Source organism: Perognathus longimembris, chromosome 22 (assembly GCF_023159225.1).
Source record: "Perognathus longimembris pacificus isolate PPM17 chromosome 22, ASM2315922v1, whole genome shotgun sequence".
Classification (NCBI taxonomy): domain Eukaryota; kingdom Metazoa; phylum Chordata; class Mammalia; order Rodentia; family Heteromyidae; genus Perognathus; species Perognathus longimembris.
The window spans coordinates 22,860,703-22,885,006 of record NC_063182.1 but is presented as its reverse complement, the minus strand read 5'-3'; positions in this window follow the sequence as shown (position 1 = coordinate 22,885,006).

Here is a 24,304-nt window from a genome sequence, read left to right as displayed (position 1 = left end):
ATATTCCTTTGTACTCTGGTTATTTTTTTATATGGAGTATCATATTTGTTTTTCTTGAGTTGAATAGGACTACAAACTTTCTTTTAGACTTCTTCTTAGATAGGAAAAGAGGTACATTGCGCCACAGCAATTTTTCTGTTATGATGGGGTCATAAAACCTCTTTGTCTAAAGCTGACCTAGAACCACGATCCTCCTGATCTGAGCCTCTTGTGTAGTTGGGACAAAAGGCACATGGGGAATGAGGGAGGAGGTAACAAACAGTACAAGAAATGTATCCAAGGCCTAACGTAGGAAACTGTGACCTCTCTGTACATCACTTTTACAATAAATAAGAAGGAAAAAAAAAGGCACATGTGACATTGTGCCCAGTTACTGGTTGAGCTGGAGTCTGGTGAACTTTTTGCCTGGGCTGGCCTCAACCACACAGTCCTGATCTCCATTCAGGGACCAACCTAATAGAGCAATAAAATGCTACTTCTTAACATTTACAAAAGCAGTATTTCCATGTGTAAGAGCCATGCACATCAACAATCACAGTAGAAGCTAGCCTTGAAGGAGATGGATCTTGGAGACCTCTGTCCCATGAATGCTTAACTTCTTGATTGCTGAATTGTCAAAATATTCTTGTGACAGCAGAGCAGCAAGGGGGCAGTTGGAGAACATGAGGTACAATGTAATTATTTTAATATCTTAAGCAATGGTTGTCTCTTCATTTTTTATTAAAGTATGCTTACCATTAATTTATTTGAAATTCACATGCAGTCATCTTTCTTCAATTGATACCGTGTGACAAGTTGACCAATAGAGCAACTTAGCTGGCTTGTGGCTTAATATCATGGTTCCTAATGAAATTCCACGTCCAGATCTAGTTCAGACTTTTACAAATTGAGATTTGCAACTACATAGGAATCAGGGCTTCTTGTTACCTTTAGAAAGACATTTTGCTAAAGTATATCTCAAATGCACTGAATTTGGGTAGTTGAGCATGGACTGTGCCTAGGTATTAAGTTATTAGCTATAATTTGGGACAAATAGCGTAATTGCTTTTTTTTGTTGTTGTTGTTCTTTCTTTATCTGTAAAGAAAGGAAACTGGGATCAGATGAGTTCTAATTCCTTTTAGAACTGTACCAAGAAGAGGGCTTTTGATATTTAATAGAGAATTGATTAGAAATCAACTTTATTTTTGCACATGTAGGAAAAGAACATTATAAACTACCCTGATGATGTCTCATTCATTTATTTCCCCACATTTGCAGCATTCTCTTCAAAGATTATCGGGACAGTGTCTGCTTTTCCCTCCATTTTGAACTGATTCTAAAGGTAAATGACTATACAAAGCAAATTCTTTCTCCCCATACACTTAGCATTCTATTGCACTCTCAAGTATGTCTGTAGCCTTTCCACAATGAAGGTACAATAACACTAGATTCTTCTCTCTGCTTAACAGGAGATAGAATCTTAATGTTTGCTCCAGTTTGATAATATGTTGGATGCATAAAAGCTGATTGTTGAAATGAACTTGTTGAAACAAGTTGTTTCTCATTTTCAAGACTATGGTGGAACAAGCTGACACCTGTAGTAAGTCAGAACTACTATTAATATGTGACACAAAAAGTCTTTGACAGATTAAATGAAGAAACAAAAGTTTTTGTCAAAACTTAGAATCTGGCATACACACCAGAATTCTCTTACCTTTTGTCATTTCCACTGGTTTGTGATCCTTGAATGACGAACTGTGGGCTAACTATAGTATAGACAGTAGCTTAAGTCCTCAACGATCATATTTGGATAATGATTTTATTCAGAATGTAACCCTATCTTTTACAGAACACTGCCTGTGCACTCTTCAAATTAAAAATCAGTGTTTTATCTGTTTTAGTTATCCTACCATAATTCCTTTGTAATGCACATACTTTCAATGAAAGAAACAACACTAAAAATATCTTATCCATATATTTTAATCAACCTTACATATATTTTGTGAGTCCCAGTTGGTCTGGCATTTATTTTTATAAAAACTATTGAACTGATCAGGGAGTGAAATAGAGTTAGATTTAGAAACTATAATGAGAACAATGACAAGAAACAACTCGGACTGGAAATTTGGTTAAAATAGTGAATAAACAACGGGATCAATCTGATCAAAGTACTGTTCATGCAAGTGTGCAATAACATGGGAAAACACCTTTGAGAAATTGACATATATTGAGAGACAAAACAAAGAACAAGAATAGCCAGGTCCTCTCCTGGGTAAAGGAGGGTGCATTTGGTGGAAATGCTATATGTATGTGTGCAGAAATGGAACCAGAAAATTTGTTGAGATTGATTTTGGAAGAGGTGAATGGGACGTGGAATTGTGAGGATAGATTAAGTTTGATGAAGATGCATTGTATGTACATATGGACATGTTAAAATGAAACTCTTGAACAGCTAATTGATGCTAGTAAAATGTGGGAAAATATATTCATCTGTTTTTCCAACCATTCATCTATATTACATTAAGGAAATATATATTCAGGGCCTAGTATTTTCTAGGTAACATGATAAATATTTGTCATATAAAAATGAAAGCAAAAAGAACTTGATCCCAAATAGTTTAGATTTTGGTGATAAATCAGCGATATAAATGATTGTATTATGGTTGGATTCTCTGTAATAAGATGTAGTGGTGCTCACAGTGACAAAATTCTACAAGAGACTAAGCTATGCCAGGAAATAATTTCATTTTCACAAGAGCAAGTATGAGACAAGTACTATATTTGCCATTCTCAATTTATGGATGAGAAACTGAAGTCTAGGAAGTTACTTGTGCATTATACCACCAGGAACTCTTAGTCTTTTCTGAGGGAATCATTTTTCAGAGTGAGGACTGGAATCTCTCAGTGTTTTAATACAGTTACTAAAGACCTATGCATAGCACCAGTGGAGCAGATTCTGCTCAAACCTTGCCCTAAGGAAGAACTTTCATATCCAGAATATCACTGTATTGCAGAAGAAGGCTACATAGGACATTAGTCTAAAATCATATTTCTCCTCCCACCTTCTTGCATTTTATAATGAGTCATTGAGTTTTAAAGGCTGTTTTTATTGGTGGTACTGGGGTTTGAACTTAGAGCCTTACGCTTGCTAGGCAGTTACATGCTCTACATTACTACTACTACTATTACTATTATTATTATTATTATTATTATTATTACCATCTCTGGGGCTTGAACTCAAGGCCTTGGTGCTGTCGCTGAGCTTTTTTGTTCATGGATAGTGCTTTGTTGCTTGAGCCACAGCATCACTTTGAACTTTTCTTTTTGGTCATTAATTGGAGATAATCTAACAAACTTGGGCTGGGAATGTGGCTTAGTGGTAGAGTGCTTGCCTAGCATGCATGAAGCCCTGAGCTTGATTCCTCAGCAGCACATACACAGAAAAAGCCAGCAGTGGTGCTGTGGCTCAAGTGGTGGTAGAGTGCTAGCCTTGAGTAAAATGAATCCAGGGATAGTGCTTAGGCCCTGAGTTCAAGCCCCAGACTGGCAAAAAAAGAATCTCACAAACCTTCCTGCCTGGAGTGGCTTTGAACCATGGTCTTCACATCCAGCATCCAGAGTAGCTAGGATTATAGACAGGAGCTAGAGGCACACAACTAAGACGATCATTTTTATAAAGAAAGGTAAGTGTATATATGTATAGTGGAAATGTATGTATTGAAAATTCAACATATACATAAATATGAATGTATGTGTTAGACTTTTTATTGCTGTAACAAAAAATTACGAGAGATAGCTTTCCTTTGGTTATATTCAGGTTTGAACTTAGGACCTCACATTTGGTAAACAAGTACTGTACCAGTTGAGCCATACTTCCAAGCCTTACTGCTCTGGTTAATTTTGAGATAAGTTCTCTCTTCTGAGGTTGGGTTGGACCATTTTCATTATCCTATTTGTGTTTCCCACAGAAGCTTGCACTACCATTCCCAGAAATTGGTAGAGATCAGGTTTTGTCTGCTATTGCCTTGAACTATGAGTATCCCAACGTCAGATTCTCAAGTAGCTAGGATTATAGAATTGGGCCATTTGCTTGTCAGTGTTTTTTTAATTATTGCTTTTTCTTTTTAGTAGTTATTGGGGTTTAAATTTTTTATCTGTTTTCCAACTTTATCAGAGCTCTTGAAAAGTTCATTTACTTGTCTTTGAACATTCCAATATTATTCCAGTTTGTTCTTTAAAGTGAAAAATTGAACCTTTTCTCTAAAGTGACCATGAAATAGAGGCTATAAAATAATGATGCATTAAAAGAAAACTAGCTTGGTATTGAAATATAAAACCAGAAAAGCAGATTATCTGAAAATATTTGAATAGGGTGATGACACTGCGCCTTGTTAGAATATGAGGCATCAATTAATGTGCAATTATAAAGCAAAACCTGTGAGAACAGAGAATAAAAGCCTATTACAGTGCTCCTGAGCTTAAGGCTCTTGCCAGCAAAGCCATCTGTCAATAGATCATGGAGAAGGAAATTTCGGTGGGAATTTCCCCCTGGGACCTGATGAAGTGCCAAGAAAAGATGTGTGGCATGAGGAGTGAGGACTAATCCAGGGTCTTCAACAGTGTTTCTCAGAGGCAGAGAGCATCCACAGTGCACTGCTGCCCAGGCAAGAGGGTGAGAAGACGGGAGTCTCGATGGCTTTTCCCAAAGAAAACTGAGGTCGTAGTGAAAGCGGGTTATGAAAACAAATGTCTTTTAAGGTAAGCTACACTGTGTTCTATTGAATACTAAGGATTTCCCACAATTCAGAGATAATCAAATAATGAAGTTTATTTTAATACAAAAGTACAAGTTTGATATACATTTATCTGTATGTATGTATGTATGTATGTATGTATGCACATCCACAGATATATTGAGTTTCAGCCAAATTGCAGAAGACAATAAACTATTTGGGCCAGAATAGAAAGTCATTTTTTTATTAAACAAATCTCAGGACTTTTTGAAAATACTTAAGACATTATTTAGATGAAATGTTCTATTAATGCTATTTTCAATCCTTCAAAGTAAATGCTGGTTATAAAATAATCAAGATAAACTCATGAGTATTTGCCTCTAGAGAATTAAGTTTGTTCCGTGCTGTGAAATAATTAAAAACCGTGCAACCATGAAAGTTACAAGAGTTAATAATAAGGACATACATTTTGAGTCATGTCAGGGAAATGATACTTTAATTTAACAATTCCAAGTTAATCTCTTCATATTCCCAGACTAGAGTTTCTATATTGCAATATTTTATATTTTAGCAACACATTTGATTTCCTAATTTATTTAGTGATTGATTTTAGTTTTTCTTTGAAAGTATTGATTTCAAGATAGAATAAATTGTTACAGAACTACTATTTTGACCCTCAGATAAACATTATGTATCTTTTTCAGGTTACTAAGACAGAAAGGGAACTATGCTTTTAAATGCGAGAAAACAAACACATTAAAGGCTATATCTTTTGCTAATTTATCAAATGTTTTAGACAGAATAATTGAAAACATACTAATTAGAAATTAGGAGTAAAATATTGTAATGTAATTTTCTTTTTGTTTACTTATTTTTAATTGGAAGATAAAATGACATGTGTTTACTGTGTATAACATGTTTAAGTACATTGAGAAATGGCTAGCTATTACACTGATATTGTTGACTGAGCTATACAATAGATCTCCTGAATTTATTCCTAATAGGTAGCTGGAATTGCATTTTTCCCTGATCAAATTAGAGATATATTTAGCTCACCGATTGTTTGATAAATGGGAACGGGAAGGTATGAATTCTAAACAAGGACACAAATTAATTTTATCTGCTGGGAAAGAACAAAACGTCAAACAATCCAATGGTAAAATCTGAGTGATTACAGTGGTCCAGTGGACAAGCTGGCACTCTGCCTGTAACAGATTACTATCTGTAATTGGAGAGAAATTCCTGTGAATTTAAGTTGTTTTATGAATTCAATTAGAGTGGATAATTAATTTTAATAACCTAGACTTTTGAGTCTTGCTTCTTTCTTCTTCTACAGATTGATAGCTTTGCCTGAATTATCAAGCTATTATTTAAATCCTACTTTCTATTTCATTGCTTCAGTCATTTTTTCACTCATTTGCTCATTTAATCAGTATTGAGTAATGTCTAGGCTGTTGAACATGATGTGAAAGAATAGACATGTTCTCTGCTCTCAGTGGGCTTATACTCCATCCCTTTGCACATGGTCAGTCTTTTAAGGCAACTGTACAAAGAAAACTTAAATCTTATTTCACCAATGTATATTTAAGGTTCATAGAGGTAAATAACAGTGTGTAGCTATGTTAACATTATGACTCAAGACTTTTTATGCATTTAGTTTAATTGTGCTTGGGTATTTTTAAGTATATTTAAATAAACAGGACTAAAATGAGCATTATTTATATTACATATGGCTTCTGGTTCTTTAAAAACCATGGAGCAGATTTTTTGAAACAGTAAACATTAAGAATTACTATGTAATAAGAAGGTAGGCTTAAGTTCTAGAGATTTATACTTATTATTTTTAACTAAGGTTGGTTTTATATCTTCTCCACATACATAGTGATATCTCTAAATATGAAGGTGTTTATCTGCTATATCCACTGTTGTTTCTAAGATTGACATGGTCCTACAGGTATCACTTGCATTTTGGGCGGTGTTGCAAAGCAGTTTCTTTCTTTTTTTTTTTTTTTCTTCAAATTTTTATTATCAAACTGATGTACAGAGAGGTTACAGTTTCATACGTTAGGCATTGGATACATTTCTTGTACTGTTTGTTACCTTGTCCCTCATACCCGCCTCCCTCCTCCTCCTTTCCCTCCCCACCCTCCCCCGGCCGGGAGGTATTCAGTTCACTTACACCAAACAGTTTTGCAAGTATTGCTTTTGTAGTTGTCTTTTTTTACCCTGTGTCTGTCAAATTTGGTATTCCCTTTCAATTTCCTACTTCCAATACCAGTATACACGGTTTCCAATATACTCAGATAAGATTACAGAGATAGTGTAGGTAAAACCACAGGAAGGTGATACAAGAACATCATCAATAATAGAAGCTACAGATACACATGGGACGTTGAAAGTAGTTACAACTGTGATATAACAATTGTTTCCATAACATGGAGTTCATTTCACTTAACATCATCTTATGTGTTCATAAGGGTATAGCTATTGGGCCTTGTGATGCTCTGCTATGACTTGCCTAAACCTGTACTAATTATTCCCAATAAGGGAGACCATAGAGTCCATGTTTCTTTGGGTCTGGCTCACTTCACTTAGTATAATTTTTTCCAAGTCCTTCCATTTCCTTACAAATGGGGCAATGTCATTCTTTCTGATAGAGGCATAAAATTCCATTGTGTATATGTACCACATTTTCCTGATCCATTCATCTACTGAGGGGCATCTGGGTTGGTTCCAGATTCTCGCTATGACAAATTGTGGCAAAGCAGTTTCTTACTAATACTGAGTTCTTGAGTTATGGAGATCCTCTCTGGGACCCTTTCCAGAAACATGGTTCTTTGCTAGATATGTAGGCCTGGCAACTGTCACTAAAATGTGCTTATAAGAAATTACTATTTTTATATCTTTTCAAAAGCAATAGAACTCTAAGTTCAAAAATCACTATATTTATAAGGTAACACATACATAATAATACGAATATAGTATTCTGTTCATAGATAATGGATTAATAAAAATGAAATGGGTCATAATCAAGTAACTATAAAATATCTAGGAACTAAGATCTGAACATGAATATAATATTTCAAAAAAATTCAGGAAAAGAGAGCAACTTACTAATTCCAGTTTTTATTCTTTTTCAAAATAAATCTATATAATGCTTCTACCTAGAATTTGGTACTTTCATTCTTTGTTTAAAGAATATTGATCTTGATCAATCTCAGAATACTTTTATAAAATGTACTGTATATTTGAATATTTATCTCCCTTTTATCTCTTCAGTTCACAAAGCATTATAGAATAGGCTTTTTAAATTTGTTTTGATTATTAATCTATATGTGGTTTCATGTGGCAATTTGATGCATATACACAGTATGAAATTATCAACTCAGGGCAACTAGCATTCAATCCCTTATTTTTGTGTGTATCTGTCATTTCTTATAGTTCTTCATAAAATATAACATTTTGTAAACAGTAGTCACTGCTGTAGATGCTAGCCGGTAGTACTGTCTAAGTACATTTTGGTTACGGTTATTGAGTCTTCCCATGTCTTCTCCCTTCTACCCTCCTCATTCTCTAGTAGTAGCTCTTATTCTTTTTCTATGTCTTTAAGATCTTTTTAGTTTCTATATATGAGTAATAATATATAATATTTGTTTGAGCCTGGGTTATTTCTCTTAATGTCCTTGAGATCCATTTATGTCTTCCAGTTCTAAAAACTCATTATATTTGAAGTTGTAAGATAAAGAAAAAAATAGTCAGCTCCATCATGTCCTCATCTCTGTTTAGAGCTGATTTATATCCAGACTCCCAACCAAAATAGCCTCTGGACCGCTGTTCAGATTTTTTACATTATTTAAAGTGGTGTGGGGACTAAGGAAGTCATGAAGTGCTAATACTAAAGTGTTGGGTTTAGTGTTACCTCTGCTGATTACAACTTTGTGAAGACATGTGTCTGAACTACTTTTTTAGCTCCAAGTGGAAGTAATAATGGTACTATTTTGATTCACTCTGTGATTCCAATGAAGTAACATTTGTATGGTGTTTGTCTTACTATGATGTGTTGGTGATGACAATGACCATAATGATGGTAATAGTGGTAGTAATGATGAAAATCTAGAAAAATGCAGACTTCCTTTGCTGATTCTTATATCAGCCCTTATTTGTATCCAGTTTGTAGATTCCTTATTGCATTCCATGAAAGCTATGAGAGCCAACTTTTGATTAAGTAAACCTAATGGTAGCACTTTTCTAAAGTGTCTTTCTACCTTTGACTTAACACATTTGAGGGTGGAACCCAGGCTCCACCTTCTCCCTGTACAGTTTCACACACATAAGAGTCTTGGCACTCATTGTCTTTTTTGCCTCTTCTCCAACTGTGCCATTCAAATTTAATCTTCAACACTAAACTCAGTCTGCTAAAGAAAGCCTTTTTGATTTCACCTTCACTAATCGATCTTAATACCCAGGACTGTGCACCAGTCTTTCTTGGCTCCAAGTTTAGTCTGTCAGCTTGTCAGGTTCTTTAAGGAAACTGTGAACTATTTGAGAACAGGGGCATTATCTTTTCCCATGAATCCAGAAAGTAGTATATTTTCTGCCACATAGAAGGTGTTACTATTTGAATGAATGCACTCATGAGCTGGTAGGGGAAAATGACTCCCTTATTTTATAGCTTTGTGTCTGTGTTCTGGATACTGATGTAGTTCAAGGATACTGACACAAACACTTGGATCCATAAACGATGTGTCTGCTTTTGGGCATATGTCTGTAGATGTGCTTTTGCTCCTTCACACTAATAAAATTATTATTTAATCCCTTATACAGTTGAGTTTGAAGATGAGTTTTTACTCCACTTCTGTTAGTATTAAAGCAATTCATAAACAGTATACCTCCAATAAAGAATGAATTATTTTTCTTGTAATTTTTTAAAATTAAAGTAGTTTTCCAAATTGGTCCAAAAATAGTAGTGGAAAAGTTCTGAATTTTTTTTTTTTATTTTTATTTTTTGGCCAGTCCTGGGCCTTGGACTCAGGGCCCAAGCACCGTCCCTGGCTTCTTCCCGCTCAAGGCTAGCACTCTGCCACTTGAGCCACAGCGCCGCTTCTGGCCGTTTTCTGTATATGTGGTGCTGGGGAATCGAACCTAGGGCCTCGTGCATCCGAGGCAGGCACTCTTGCCACTAGGCTATATCCCCAGCCCAAGTTCTGAATTTTTTGATATTTAGTTACTCTTTCTTGTAGAGGAGCTGTAGTAAATCTTGTGTTTTGAAGTTTTTGTTGCATACAATAATGTCAACAGTCTTGGTGTGACTATATGGTATTAGAAAATAAGATGAACATGCACCAAGTACTATATCAGACTATTAGTGTTTTTATGAATAAATTCAAAGTGTTTATGGAAATAATGGAGCTGTGTTATGATACTCTTCTTAACATTTTCACATCATACTGACATTTTGAATAGGAATTGGAATTTTTAATGTGGCTTGCATATTTTTGAATAAGCAAGTGTAGATGGCTGGGATATGAGCTCTATCCCTTCTCTACAACAGTAAGATGAAGTTTCCAGAAGCTTCCCCCTTGAATTTCTTGGGCTTGACAAACATTTGCCATATACGCTCTTGGTTACTTTCTACTTTCTCTCTGGGTACTTGGATTAAGGGTCTCTGTTCTTGCTGTTGCACTAGCAAAAGAAAGTAAACCTCATTAAAAGTTTAGACTCCCTTGCGCATTGTGTTTTTCTCCCACAATCATCGGTTTGAATTTTCTCTTGTTGTTTGTATGGCCATGTATGTGACCCTTATAAGTCTTACTTCTGAGGCTCTATATCCTCAGCAGACTGCAGCAAACAGAAGACTCAGAGGCCCAGATCTTTTTCTAGCACCAACCTTGGTTAGCCAGCTGCTTTATTCTTATGGATTTTCTTTCTTCTTTTCTTTCTTTCTTCCTTCCTTCCTTCCTTCCTTCCTTCCTTCCTTCCTTCCTTCCTTCCTTCCTTCCTTCCTTCCTTCCTTCCTTCCTTCCTTCCTCCCTCCCTCCCTCCCTCCCTTCCTTCCTCCCTCCCTCCCTCCCTCCCTCCCTCTCTCTCTCTCTCTCTCTCTTTCTTTCTTTCTTTCTTTCTTTCTCTCTCTCTTCCCTCCCTCCCTCCCTCGGTCCCTCCCTCCCTCCGTCCTTCCTTCCTTCCTTCCTTCCTTCTTTCCTTTATATTAAACACTCACCTCCATTTATGAAAGATGTTCTAAATGAACCTCTCTTGTCTAACAAAGACATTTTATCAAAAACCCTACTAATGGGGTTTTTTGTTCATCGGACACTCTTATACTTGCCCAGCAAATTCAGATCCAAAGGCCAGTCGCAGTTAATCCAAGCTGACAGAGAATTTCTGGAAAGGCCCTGCACTTAAAACAAACCCCACCCCGGTGGAGGACTGTTCCAGGATGTGGGCACAGTCTAAAAGAAAGGGAAAAGTAGGGTTCGAATGGCCCCAAGAGCTGGCTCCTTCTGTTTGGGTCTGTGCATCTTGAGGTCCAACTCCAGCTGCTCCACCCACCAGGCCTAGTGCCCAGGCCAGCTGGTCTGTCTGGGCCTCGGTGCTAAGAGGGGTTTCTTCCAGGCCAGGCTTTCTTACAGACGCCCTGATTGAGGTTGTCTTCTTTGGTTTCCTGGAGCCTGCATTGCTGTCACCACCTATGAGACATGCTCTGGTGGCAGCGCCACAGCCCTTAGGTTTCCCAGAGCACTGAAAGGCAGCAGAAGGGTTCTGGACATCAGGGACAGAACCTGGAAGCCGAGGCCTGCGAGACACGAGGACAGCACCAGGGAGTAGGGCTCCCGAGCAGGATGTTCTAGAGCAGCCACGGGCCGCGGTGGCTGCTGGTATTGACGCTGGGCCTCGAGTCCATCGATTCCCTCATGGATTTTTTTTTTTAATGTGGAACTTCAGCTTTGGCTGAAGCTAGTTATGGATAAAATAGCAGAACCCCACCCTTAACTTCTGTACAAAGACGTCACCCTACAGTAACTTTGTCAGTTTGAGTAAGGAGGTATTTACCCTTCTAAGAAAGTATTTGATATTCTTTCTGTCTTTAATTCTTTAATCTACTGTGACAGGTGCCAGGACTTTTAAAAATATTTTTATTCTTTCAATAATACTTCAAATATTAAAGGTCTACCCTGGGCCAAACATTTGGATTCAAATTATACTTATTGGGTGGATGAATGACATGCAGAGGTATTCTATTTACTTCTCTGAAGTTTTGAAACATGACATGGTGTGTGGTATATGGTAAATACCTATTCTGTCAGTACCTTGATGTAGGAAGGACAACATTGTATAGGAAACTTCCAATATGGTAGGTTCTATTTCATTTTTAAAAAGAAATATGAACAGCATCAGAAAATAAGCAAAGAATCCTCTTTCTGACCATTGTTTTTTTCTGAGATACTTTTAGAGAAAAATGACTACAGGATATCTGGGCCCCACACTGGGAACTCCCATATTCTACACTTTAAAGTCCTATCTCCAAAGTCATCTAGGAACAAAACCCTAAAGGAACACCATGAAATTCCAGTTAGTTATACCAAAATGCAAACCAAATATTTAGGGGGAAAAACCTAGGATAAAACACTTACTTTTGAAAGTATTTTAATGAAATTGGGAAGTACAGATTAAAAGAATAATCATTGCTAAAGTGGGAAGCTGAGATATCTAGTGATAAGTTTATCTACATGTATAACTAAATTCTAATTTTATTCCCTGTTGTAATAGCAGTCTCTTTGCTGCCCTTCTTCACAAAATTTCTGAGAATACAACTTAGCAATGTCCAAGTTATACAAAATTTTAAACGTTATTGTTTAATGGAGCATGTATGCATGGAATTGCTCTTATTTACGGGTAGTAGAAGTAGCAATAAGTGCAATAGAAGACTGCACTTACTTAATAGTTTCAGTTTTATTAGCTATGGAAGGTACCGTAGCCGAACTCTAAACAAGTTCCTTTATTTTACAGATAGAACTGAATCATATAAAGGTTAACTTAGTGGTTTCTTTCTAGGAAAAAAATTAACCCAATTTGTGATTCAGAGTTATGTTTTTGTTATAGGAAAAGTGATTATCAACGAGACACTCAAGGTCAGGGTCGATATCTGACTTTATCTTCTTTTTTTCAAAATGAATTTAATGACTTCATTAAAATCTAGGAGTATATAAAGGCAGGACTACTATCACTCAGTTAACAGATTGACTTATCATAATTTCAAACAAGGAATTCATCAAGTTAGAAATTCTTTTTTTCGTTATAGAACTATATTCCAAGAACATGCGGTCTGTGTCACCCATCATGTTCGTGATGAAAATTCTGACAACTTATTGTCTCATGTGGCTAAAGTAGAGCTACTTCATATTTTCACTAAAGCAACCAAAAGAAAGACAGTTAAGGAGTAAGGAGTTCTTTCTTTTAGAGAACAAGATGTTTTGATGTGCCTATTCTGAGCCAAGTTTTTCTACTCCCAAGTTCACATTTTTGGATGCCATTAAGACTGTTCTTTCTTGGTGTCCTGGAGACTGAGAACTGGCCTTCAGAGAAGAGAAACTTCTCACAGTGGCTCATGCCCCAAGACTCAAGATAGAATCACACACACACACACACACACACACACACACACACACACACACACACACACGTATGGAAGAAAAAGACATATACTGTGACAGTGACTTCCTTATCTTTAATAAAGTACAGTTTAAAAAATAAATGCAGCATGACTAAGGTAAAATTACTGTAATATAAAGAACATGTTTGGACATATTTTCTAAGCATTTCTGAGCAGGGCACTAATGGTTCAAGATATTACTCTGGAGGCTGAAATCTGAGGGACACAGTTTGTCCAAGAAGGCAAATCTGAGACGCATATCTTCTACTAGTCACAAAAAGCCAGAAATAGAGCTTTGGCTTATCTGGTACAGTGCCTCCTACTGACTCAAAGGAAAAAGCATTTCTGATTTTATGTACTGTAGGAACACCAGGCCCACAGTATGTTTTCTTACCATCTTTTCTTGCTTCTCAGATTCTAAGAATTTGATTATCACAAGTCTTTGAACACAGGCAAATAGTCACGTTTTCCTTCAGGACTTTAAAATGTCCTTGTAAATCTGTAGTGGAATATTTATGAATCAGCTTATAACTACAGAAACTCTTTTGTTTGAAATATGTCATGGTACACATGTTCTGTAAAGCATACTTGGACAGTCATGGCTTTTATCATTTGGCAATGCATGAGGACATCAGTGACATGTTATTTTGTTTTATCCTGTATGCTGTTTCCATTTACGTCCTATGAAATGGAGTCTTAATTTGTAAATTTTATGTTTGAGTGTGATGGCATCAATGACTATCATGTTTATCCAGAAAAGACCATCAAAGTTGTGATTTGATGTTTATAGGTTAGATTACTTAGGTTAGTTCTTTTACAGACTTTGTTTTACAGAATCTCTTTGTAAAGCCCTTGCTTTATTGCAACATGGAAATCCTCCTACCTGAGCCTCATTTTGTGCAGAGAATACAGTTATACATTACTATACCTGCCAGTGTGTCAGCATTATAAAGCATAAGTAGATTTATACTTAGATCCATTTTCTATATATGTTAAATATATTAATCAGATAAAAGAAAACTAGCTAGATTGATTTGAGGTAGGATTCTAGAATATTTTGGCCATATGATTTATATATCCAGAGGCCTGTGATTTATATGGCTAAATAGCCAAAAGAGAAGAGACTTACATAACTAGTCTTCAGTAACCATTTATTAAACTCCAAGTGCTTCAATATTCTGGATTTTTAAATATTAATTGAAAAAAGTCTGAGAAAACCAGGGTTTGGCTTATCTTCATAAAACTTTTCTTTTGCAATAAACAATCTTTTATCATAGCCAGAGTCATGGGATTGTAAAATGGTTATGCTTGTCAGATTCTTGAATTGAATTTCTGCAGATCCTAACTAAAGTGATATTTTTCTTGTAAGTCATTTCCTTAGAATTTTTAAAAGGAAGAATATCTCAAGTGCATAGCTGAAAAAGAATAATGAGTTTTTAACCTTTGAGTTTGTTTTCTTTTGCTAGTATAAGAAACTGCAATTTAAAATTGTAAAGGTATATTATCTTATCATTCTGTAGACCAGAAATATCACATAGGTCTTACAAGGCTAATTTTAAAGTTGTTCTAGCTTTTGAAAGTTGCCTGCATTTCTTGACTCATGTATCTTTTTATGTTCTAAGCCAATAAATGAGTGCCTCTGCGGTCCTGTTTCTGTCACTGTCTTTCTGACCAGAGAGACCAAAGGTTTTCCACTTGTAAATATAGCACAGCTAGAAGCCTCTAAAAAACTTTGCAAAGTTTACTTTTTGTTAATAATATCAGCAAGGTCTCATTCACAGATTCCTGTCATTAGGATATCATCATCTTTGGGAATCCCTTATTCTACCTGCCAAAATATCCTAAGCCCTTTCTCTAAATGCTGTTTCTAAAATGTATTACCATTTCATAAAATTAAATAAATTATGAGTTGATTTTTTTTTAATCTCTCCCAAATGAGTTCTACTGCAAGTTGGTAGGAAAATGTTTCTCATCCCTTCTGGTATTGGCCAGTGATTCCTACTCTGAGATCCTATCCTCTACTACTGTATCCTCTACTATCCTGTACTGCAGCCGGTTGCTGCTCACTTTGTATTCTTTATTCATAGGTAGTGGCTTCTAGGTCTATCTCTGTTTGTTTCCTCCAAGGTTCCTGCCATTAATCTGAGCTACTGAAAATAGGAACACAGTCCAATTGATCCTTTTAAAAGCAGCAGACTTTCCCTTGGTGATATTCTGCCTACATTTTCTCAGAGAACTTTAAATATCATAGGCTATCATCTATATTCAAATGACCCCAAATTATGATCTCCAGGTCTGATTCCTCCTACAATTTTCAATTCATTTCTTCAATATCCAACAAATATTTCTGTTCAAATTCTCCAAGACTAATTTTAGGTTGAATGATTTGTTAGATAAACCCAACCAACTCTGAAAAGCTTGTATCGTCATGGTGACAGTTTATTAAAGTACACAGGTACCAATTAAAATCAGCAGAGGAAAAGACACAGATAGCAAAGACTGGGAGAAAATAGATGCTAGTTTCCAGATATTCTCTCCTGAAGAAGTGTGTAGTCAATGAGCCCATTACTACTGTTTGATAGCATATGGCTGTACTGAAAACTGGGGAATTTGACCTAAGCTTTCATGCCCAAGCTTTTGCCTGTGCATCACACACACACACACACACACACACACACACACACACACACACACACTTCCTATGTGGTGAACTTTCTCTACTCAGAATGCTGTCTTGTCAGAGGTCAAAGTGATCACTTCTCAGAACACCTAATAACCAAAAGCAGATGGTCACTATAAACACATTATTAGCATAAACTATCTCGCTTTGCCCCAGGTCTCATCTAGTCAAAGACAATCTTTCTAGGAAGGATATAGGATATTCTAAGAATTGAAATTGCCTCCTAGAAGCTGGTCAATGGCCAGGCTGTCCTTTTTTGAAGGTGAAGGGGTTGAATATCTCAAGACAGAGATAACATTTTATATAGTATCTCAAATTTTACATAGATAAATTAGAACACCTCATTTACTCCAGTCCTGTTCTTACTTGAGTCTGATCTATTTAGGTAACCAGAACTAATAATTGCCACCAGGTGGATCAACTATGTAACTAACACCCAAAGAAATTTCAGAATTATCCTTACTAATTTCTTCCACCTACTCTATATTAGTCTAATTAGCAAGTGTTAACAACTCCACATCTAAAATATTTTTAAATGTCTTCAATCTTTCTACTTATTACTGTCTCTGCTACTATGACCTTATCCCAAGTCACTTTAGCAATAGTCTCCGAAATGATTCTCATGTATCACCTACTGTTCTGAACAGAGCAAATGAATTGTATTTTTAAAGAATAATTCAGCACATGTCATAACCTTGTTTAAATACTCCAATGCTTTTCTATTACTAGATCAAAGTTATTTTCTTAATTAAAAGGCTTCAGATAACCTAACATCAGTTCCCTTTTCATCTATTTATTTAATCAAACCTCAGTTACTTCTTGTCATCTCATTTATAGTCCTGATAGTAGTCTTTTTATTCTTTGAGTCACAGTATTTGTCTTTTCCCCAACCACTCTAGTCACTGAAATACTCTTTATTTTGAGATGACTGATTTCTTGTTGCCTTTTGTGATTTTCAAATAAAAGAACACCTTCCTAAGAAGCTTGGGTGCCCATCCTGGAGATGGCAGCTGATATTACCTGTTTTAGTTCTTCCCATTGTATCTCAGTCTTCAACAGTTAATAGTTTTTCCTTTACTTTTAAAAGTAACCATAGTCTATCATTTCCTTTAATTCACATAAAACAATGTCCCATAAATTCAGGGTCTTTCTTGCTGTTTTTATGTCTCACAGCTGACAGAAAATGAGTGTTTATTCAATGGGTAATTTTTGTTGTTCAATCCCCATAGGTTAGGTTGGATTATAACTGGCATTTATAGAAGTATTTTAAGTGGATCTGAGAAATAGTAATAATGAAGAGAGTTTCAATAAATATTTCTGCTTTAAACATGTTATTTTCTTATTAACTTGCATAAAATTCATGTTTGGCTAAAAGACAAACCAATGCAACAGTGATACTTAACAGACAATATGTTGGAAATTAATGGTACAACTCTGTGGGGGGTTGGGGAGGAGGGAAGGTGGGAGAAAATGAGGGAAGAGGTAACTAATTTGACAAGAAATGTACACAGTACCTTTCATATGTAACTGTAACCCTTCTGTACATCACCTTAACAATAAAATTAAAATTTTCATATTTGGGGTGAACTACTACACAAAAAACAAGTTGGACATTGGTGGCTTGTGCCTATAATTCTAGCTATTCAGGAGGCTGCAATCATAGTATCATGGTTTAAAACCAGCCAGGGCATTCAGACGAGTAATATTACTCATAAACTTAAAATATATCAGAATTTTTAAATTTTGTTGCAAATTGATTTTCTATTTATATAACTTATTTGTATTGAGTAACAAGTGTAAAAATAGATTCAACTAAAACTGAATATAGGCTTATCATGAATTTGAGATGATAAACAAGTTCAATGACAAGTGAGCTTATTTTTGCACTTGAACAAAATACAATATCTGGTTATTTATTTTTTGTCAAATCCATAACCTTCTTAAGTAACCACTGCTTAATCACATGACATTTTACTCCAAACAATATTGAGTGATTTACTTTAATATTCTAGAAATAAATGTGCACCATCACTGCAAATATTTGAAATAGATAAAGCCCTCAATATGAGGAAAACATTTGATTAGATATAGCATATCTCATTAACAGACCTGTGTTGGGGTTGGCACATACTACAAATATTGGTATCTCCTCATGTGTTAGCACATTAACAAGCAATCATTAGCTCAGGAAAAGCATATTCTACCTGAAGTCCCTTTGCCTCTTGCCTGTGATCTCAATGCTGCTGTTTATACTTAAAGTTGAAGAAGAAGAAGAAAAATAACTGTGATTGTCTGTCCACTGCACCCTGCCCCTGATGACCTGCAAGGTTTGGCTGACATTAAACAAAGTCTTTATGGTTCAGGGAGGTTCAGCAGGTGCAGCAGATATATCAGAGGCAGAGTAGAACAGAACGAAGCATTGCTGCTCAGTCTGTTGGGTTTGACATGCCAAAATAGCCCAGAAGGAATAGCAGTGCCTTTTGAAGTGGCTGAGATGCTTTCCCAAGATGTCATTTCTCTAAGCTTCAGATCAATACCTGGAAGATGAATCAGAACATGTGAGGAAAGTCACCAGGGGAAAGGTGGTAGGAAGGTTGCAGGAGTGAAGCACCCAAGCTCAGAGAAAAGTTGTAGCAAGATGTGCAAGCAGGAAAAACAAAGGGCTAAGTCATTGGAGCCCTAATTGACAATGGCACAGCTGTGACAACAATTTGCTGGCTGTCTGACCTATGCGATGAAAGGGCCTCTGCTTTCCTTGGAAGTCCAGAGTTGCAGTGGCTCATAGGAATGCACCACCCATGTTTCCAGCTGGCTCGGCCTCTTAAATACCCAAACTCACAGATGACACTTTTAATGCTCTGCAATTGCTATTATGCCTTTATATTTACTGCAATTCAAGATATCCATTAGTGCATCTATCACTGATGAATTTGTCACTGCTTCAGGAACAGTCCATTGTGATGCATCAATTTCACTTTATAAGCTATTAATATTCTATAATGTAGCTGACAATAATGTGAATGTATTTGATTAGGGAGGAGCCATAGTCAGTTAGATTGAACAGAAAATTGAGAGAGGACCCAAATTCTTAATTTGTTTATTGTAAAGATGAACAGACGTAGAGCACAGCAAATGTGTTAACATAACAGGTGTATCTGTTTCCTTCATTTCTTCACACAGACACTGAAAAAGAGCAAGTTGAAGCAATCTATTTTGACTCCATTTGAAACACAGCCGACTTACAATATTTTGTTGACACTTGACTCGTTTATTCTTTTAGCAGGCTCATGATCATATTTTAATATTTTTTGCATTCCATTAACAGCTTTATTCAAAAGACAATGATGATATACAAGTCCAGGAGATAGGATCAACTCTGGCTTTCTGAAATAGGGTAAATAAAAATGTTAAAAAAACTTTCATAAATAAAAGACAGGTTTTCAGTATATGACTTGGGATATTTCTGGATACTATGACAGTTTTCTGTAAAAAATAAACAAAAACAAAAAGCACCCGTGAGACAAAAATTTGAGCTTATATAGATGCTTACATATATATCCTACAAGATTTCATTTTCCAAGTAGATTTTGGCAAATCACTGTTTGAGTTCATTGACTTCAGAAGCTTATGTCTTTCAGTAGGATCTGAGCTTTGTTAATAGTTCTGGACATAATAAATAAACTCTTTGGTCCATTTAAATAATTAGCACTAATTATTCAGCATAGGGAAAACTCTGTTATGAACTCACAAAAATCTGTAATATGCTGTGGAATCCACCAGTGAAAATTATTTTAGGAGTATTAATAGTTTATATAAACAGACATGTATTTGAACACTTAAAAATATTTCACTCTTTTGGTATCAGGCAAAGCAGTAATTTCTTTGAAGTTCAGTTGTTTCTATGCTTAATATAGATACTGAGACCTAATTCAAGAACTGTTTGCAGAATAAATGCACAAAAAATTGTGCTATATTTGTAGCATGTTATGCATATAGTGAGTGGATTATGATGACTAGGACATTACAAAATAACTACCTAGAACAAGATAGATACATCTATGACCACAGTGTACACATATAGTGTAAAATTATTACATAATAGACTGGTACTATGTATAAAGTGTGGAAATTTACATATCCATGGGAGAGCAGGGTAGGATTTACTTTTCATGTTCTATCCTTTGATACTCTTTGATATGATGCTGTTTCTTTTTACTTTTATGACAAAATTAATAGCTTAATTTCAAAAAGGATATAATCAATTAAAAGATCAACACATTGTCTGGCATATAGTTAGAATTTAATAAATGTTGGCTTTGAAGAGTGTCAGTAATAAATGTTCGTTTTCCCCATGAAATGTGGCAGACATCCTTATTGTTATACCAAGAAGTAATGTTTTGCTTGAGTTTTAATTTGAATAAGGGAGTTGCATCAGGACAGGAGGATTTGCATAGATTATTTGATAATTGTCTCAGATGTGGATACATTACCAACTTGGGGAAGTTCCAAGAACATAGGGAGCTGATTAGAGGGATACTAAAGGTGTCTTCCCAAACTTACTCACCCACTGTCAAGTACTAATAACTTTCTGAAAACTTGTCCTGGAAGGTTTCCTTTTTTAGGAAAGATTCTGGCAGATGAGAGTATGGACAGACTAAGTTCTGCAGGTCAGTGTAAGAAGCTTACTCCAAACAAACACAGAGAACTGAGGAACTAAGGAGCCAGGAATGGAAGTGAAGGGAACTCTTACAGTGACAGTTTAAGGGCTGAAACACAGGAGAGGGATTCAACTTAATCTATGTTAGTTCCTGAAGGCAGAACTGGGCCACTGGGTAGGAGTTAAAAGGAGACATATTTCAGCTTACAGCCTCAACTGAAACCCAGCACGCCATGATTTATAGCAGCAAATGCCACCGTAGGCAAGGATAGACTTTTCTGTTAAATTCTGAAGATAAAAGGTACCAAAGCATCTGGACTCTCACAAGGATAATGTCCCAAACCTAAACTAAATAAATAATCCCTGCAGATCCAGCTTCACAAAGGTTAGATACATAGAATGACTGGACTTTGTGTCTGGTGAAGCTCAGCAGACTGCCGAAGATGTATCTGTGTGATGGCTGGCCCAGTTTGTATTTGGCAAAACACATCATCTTCTAGGTTGTCAATGCTTTTAGTTACATTCCTTTCAGTCTGGCACCCCAGCCTGTAGAGTTCAAGTCCTGGGTGCAATGCCACTATAGTAATAGACTTCTCTGCCTCTACTTCCAACCCTCTTTAAATCCTCAATTCTCCCATGACAGCATATTTATACTTGTACTGTTGTGTTTAACTTCTGTCTTGCTTCAACATTAGTTGGTTGTTATGTGTTTGCTTTCAGTGAAATACAAGTCCTTGAAGGTTTCAGAGGGACTGAATTTTTTTTATCTACTGATCCTAGAATGGAGTGAGTCTTGGTTGAGTGATTACACCCCTCTATAAAGAATAAACAGGGAACTCCTAGAGATTAAATTGTTTATTAACAATGGATTAACCCTTCTTAGTTTTTCTAGAGATTTCCTAGCATTAATGTTTATGAGCAACAGTAAAATACAAAGCACATAATCAAGAGGGAATTTTAGATAATGATGCATATGTCCACCTTAAGTCACTCAATAAAGAATTTTATAATAAATATGTATATTATACCTCAGAGTTTCTGGAATGAGCATTATAGTTGCATTTAATTTTGTCAAAAATTATATTTGGATTTTTTTCAGAACAGATTTTTTTAAAGCTGACTTTAAGGTCCTCTATTGTGCTAGACATTAATTCGTTTATCATCATTGGACTTAAAAATTGAGGCATCCTCAAGAAAGCATGATAGTAGCATTGAGTATTTAGGCTATTTTTCTAAGAGATACTGAGCCTTTCAGTCAAGACACTTACCTTTTCAGAGTAATTCTTAGAAAATGTCAGAGATTTTAAGCCCATGGTCTTATTTTTATCTCAAGGCTCTGAAAATTTGCTCAAAGTCTAAGTAAGTTTCTAATAAAAAATACAGGTTTCACAGGCACCTGATCCATAATGAGGGAAGCAAATTTGAATTGTAGAATTTGTATAAAAATATTGAGCTCTGAATGGGAATCAAAGTTCCAATAAACCATATCATGTTTGTCATGGTGTAACTCTGTCCTGGGAATCTAGCATAACTAAAAATAGTGTCGTGCGACTTAGAATTATTAACATTAAAATTTACATGATCTTTAAGGGTGAAAAGCTAATATACTTATCAGAAGAAACAGATTTCACACATCAACTTGCTCTTACAACTTAGTATTACTACAAGAAATTGTTTATGCATCATTAGCTCAATTGAAGAAACTATTCTTTATCATTCATCAGATCTGACCAGGCAATCAGACATATCCCTTTATTGTTACTGAGCATTCATAGATGAGTCAATGTAGACAAGCAACTACAGTCTTGGGAACTGAAATTTCTTTATAACTAATATCAGGTTTATAATTTACACAGCAATTTATTTAAATTCTATATTTCCTAGCATCTTGAATCACGACTCCTAGTAGACAGAAATTTTCTCTGATTTACACATGAATAGGATGATACCAAACCAGTAGCTAGTGACTGGTGCCTGATGTAGTTTGAAGAAAGTATTTGATGAATGGGTGAATAAATAGATGAACAAGTTACTGTCTTTCACAAGCAGAGAGAGGAATAAAAGGTGAATGCAGTCTTAATATTCAATGTACTTAGGTAACAATGGAACAAAGTAACTTTCTTGGATGGGTGGGATTGGGAGAGACAGGGAGAATGATGGAAGGACTTCCATTGATTAACTGTGCTCACAAACTGACCTGTTGAACTCAAACCCCTTCAAGTAAAAGTACTTGGAGGGCATCTGTGACTCATGCCTGGAATCTTACTTTCTCAAGAGGCTGAGATCTTAGGATCACAGTGTAAAAAAGCTAGCTCAGGCAGAAAAATCATAAGACTCTTAACTATCAAAAAATCACAAGTGGAGTTGTGACTCAAATGGTAGAGTTCTAGTCTTGAGATAAAAAAAAAAAGCTCAGGGAGCAGTATTCATGCCCTGAATTCAAGTCCCAGGACTGGCACACATACAAAAAAATTAAACAATAAAAATTAAATGTCATATGCTATAGCTTTGATATGGAATGTCCCCCAAAGCCCAGATGTTAAAGGCTTGGTCCCCACCTTGGCACTTTAGGGAGATGGTGGGAACTTTAAGAACTAAATTCTAGAGCAATCTTCGAGGTAATTGGAGGCATTCCCTTAAAAAGCACAATAGTACCCTGTTCTCTCCTCTTCTGTCCTTCATAGCCCAGCCATAGAGTGAATGATGTTAGAATATCTCATGCTTCTGCCACAGCTGGTTGCCACATCCTAAGCCCTAATTTAGTGGGGCCAATAATTTGTAGGTGGAGCCTTTAAAATTATTACCCCACACAATACTTTCCTGTAGAGTTATGTCAGCTTCTTTCTGGTAGAAGCTAACATTGCAAAAATTCATACGTGTTTTTTTTCTTTTTTGAGAGACATAATGGATATTTATGTACATTTAGAGTTGATCATATTGGGATGCCTACACATACTCTTTGTCCTCAAGTGCTCTCACTCTGCAGCTTAAATGTCCCATAATATGAAGATGTATAAGAAACAATGCTCATTTACCATTCCAGCTTCTGCCCAACTTCAGAGTCTGTGCAATTATTGCCATTGTACCCCTTAAAGCAAAGAGAAGAGACACTTTAGCCTTATATTTACAGAGGTGAAGGTTTTCCTGCTATCTGTACAAATGCAGAGCATAGGATCTATGGAGCCCTGCTGAGTGTTCCACAGACACGGTATGTGTGCCGAAGTCCCTTCCTAGCTTAGGAGTTGCTGGTGGGGAATCCTTCTTCTGTTAGTAGTTCTGCCTGTAGTGTAAGTCACCCCATTTCTGATTGCTTCATGCTAGCATGCACACCTGTAGCAACCCATAAAATACTGCCTCTGGTCGTGTCTAACAGATTCCTATTGCTTGTGATCAACTGCTTTAGCTTCTCTTCCCACTGGTCTTTAGCAGCTTGTTCCTATTGGTCCTCCTCACTGCTCTGCTTGATAGTTGTTGGTAGCAGTGGGTTTGGCTTTGATGCCACTTGGCTTGCCGAGCAGGAACTTGGTAACTGGTGACTTCTTCATGTAATTGGTGGTTACACACACAGTTGTTAAAAACAAGACAGAGACAAGGGAATCTGATC